Here is a 2,916-nt window from a genome sequence, read left to right on the forward strand (position 1 = left end):
CCAAAAAGTAGCTGAGTGTTGTGGCAGGCGCCTGTAGTCCTAGCTACTTGGGAGGTGGAGACAAGAGAATCACTTGAGCCCAGGAGTTGAAGGTTGCTGTGAGCTATGATGCCACAGCACTCTACCCAGGGGGACAGCTTGAGGCTCTGTCTCTAAAAAACAAACAAAAAACTTATAAACAATAGAAATCCCTGAAGGGGAAGAACATGATCCCAAAGGTATGGAATCCCTACTGGAGACTATCATAAATGAAAACTTCCCATGTTTTACTAATGCCTCTGACACACTTATTTCAGATGGACATCAAACCACGTGTCATCTCAACTCTACAGGGCATCTCCAAGATACATTGTCATGAACCAGTCCAAAGTCAAGACAAAGGAGAAAATTCTGTGAGCAGCTAGGAGTGCCAATTCACCTACAAAGGCAGAGCCATTAGGATAATAGACTTCTCAACTGAAACTTTCCAAGCCAGGAGAGCATGGTCATCCACCTTCATCATTCTTAAAACAATCTCTGGCCTAGAATTCTGTATCCTGCTAAACTAAGCTTCAAAATTTATGGAGAAATCAAAACTTTCGTGACATACAAGTACTGAGGAAATTTGCCATAACAGGATCAGCTCTACAGGAAATAATTTTTGAGACAGAGTCTCAAGCTGTCACCCTGGGGAGAGTGCCATGGTGTCACAGCTCACAGTGAAGTAAGACGGCAGATGTGACAGAAGGATGGACCCCACTTCAGGTGTAATTAATTAATAGAAAGTTATTGATAATTTAGTACACCTGCAGGCGGGCTGATACCATATAGGCAAACAGCCACAAATAGCGGGTGAGAAATCCTTTTATACTGTTACTCTGCCTAATCAGTAACACAATACAGAAGCCAGTCACAGTGGTTAGAGCAAGGTCGCAAGGTGTGGGCCCATACTGATTCATAAGTCACAGGATACATCACAAACACATTACTTCATCATCATAAGATGGGGTATATCATAAGGGGTTACACAATTCAGGGTGGGGGTACATGCTAACTTAAGGTACATTAACTCACAATTCATCAAATAAAGGGTGCAAATAAGTATTGGGTAAGTTTCCGAGAACAACTTGGGCCTGAAACCAACTTGAGCCCTTTTCACCCAGGGCTCACCCCGCCCTCCCTTCCTTCCCTTATCTTCTCAAGCTTCTTCCCAGAACTTAACTTCTCCTTCCTTGTGGGGGCTGAGGCTAAAAGGCTTAGGAGAAATTATTTTTCCAAGTATAAGAGGTTTGTTGCATTTCTTCCTAGTCCTGAGGTTAGGGACTAGGGGCTAGGTTATTACAACAGCAACCTCAAACTCTTGGGCTCAAGGCTATCTTCTGTCTCAGCCTCCCAAGTAGCTGGGACTATAAGCACCTGGCAGAACACCTGGCTATTTTTGTTGTTGTTGCCATTGTTGTTTTAGCTGACCCAAGCTGGATTTGAATCTGCCAGCCTCAGTGTAAATGGCTGGCACCCATTACTGCCCTACAGGAAATATTTAGATCTATTCTCAGCAAAGAACACCACCCCACCAAAGCAAGCATGAAGAAGCTAAAGGCCAAAACTTAGTTTCTACAAGGAAAAATAACACTACACAACAGATTTTCTCATAACAAAATGAATAAAATTTGACCACGCTTATCAATTATCTCAATTAATGTCAATGGATTGAACTCTTCGTTGAAGAGGCATAGGTGGCTGATTGGATAAAAAAAACCACAAACCATCCATTTGCTGCCTACAGGAGACATAAAAGACATTTTGCCTTGAAGGACAAATCAAGACTCAGGGTCAAGGGATAGAGAATAGTATTTTAAATAAATGAGAATCAGAAGAAAGGAGGGGTTGCAATCTTATTCTCAGATACAAGTGGATTCAAAGCAACTAAAGTTGAAGAAGATGAAGATAGGCATTTCATAGTAGTCAAAGGAAAAGAAAAGAAAAAGACATTTCAATCTTAAATGTTTATGCACCTAACTTAAATGCTCCCACATTTATGAAACGGACCTTGAGGAGTCTGAGCAATATGCTAGCCTATGATAGCTGGGGACTTCAACACCCCTCTGATAGAACTGGATAGATCTTCTAAACAGAAGCTAAACAAAGATACAAAGGACTTAAATGTGACCCTAGAACATATGGAATTAATAGATATTTACAGAACATACCATCCCAAAGCAAAAGAATATACATTTTTCTCATCAGCCCATGGCACATACTCCAAAACAGATTACATCCCACGATACAAATCAAACCTCAGGGGTGGCACCTGTGGCTCAGTGAGTAGCGTGCTGGCCCCATGTACGTAGGGTGGCGAGTTCAAACCCAGCCCCAGCCAAACTGCAACAAAAAATAGTTGGGTGTTGTGGTGGGCGCCTGTGATCCCAGCTACTCTGGAGGCTGAGGTAAGAGAATCACCTAAGCCCAAGACCTGGAGGTTCCTGTGAGCTGTGATGCCATAGCACTCTACCAAGAGCAACACAATGAGACTCTGTCTCAAGAAAAAAAAAAAAGCCAAATTGAAACTTAGCAAAATTAAAGGAATAGAAATTATACCTTGTATCTTCTCAGACCACAAGGCTATAAAGGTGGAACTGAACTCCTACAAAAACATTCATCCTGGCTAGGTGCCTGTAGCTCAGTGGCTAGGGCACCAGCCACATACACCAGAGCTGGCAGGTTTGAATGCAGCCCAGGCCTGTCAAACAACAATGACAACTGCAACCAGAAAATAGCCAGGTTTTGTGGCAGGCCCCTGTAGTCCCAGGTAACTGGGAAGCTGAGGCAAGAGAATCACTTAAGACCAAGAGTTTGAGGTTGCTGTTAGCTGTGACACCAGGGCTGTCTACCCAGGGCCACATAGTGAGACTCTGTCTAAAAAAAAAAAAAAAAAAA

This window comes from Otolemur garnettii, unplaced genomic scaffold (genome assembly GCF_000181295.1).
Source record: "Otolemur garnettii isolate 467f Iridium unplaced genomic scaffold, OtoGar3 scaffold00243, whole genome shotgun sequence".
Taxonomy (NCBI): domain Eukaryota; kingdom Metazoa; phylum Chordata; class Mammalia; order Primates; family Galagidae; genus Otolemur; species Otolemur garnettii.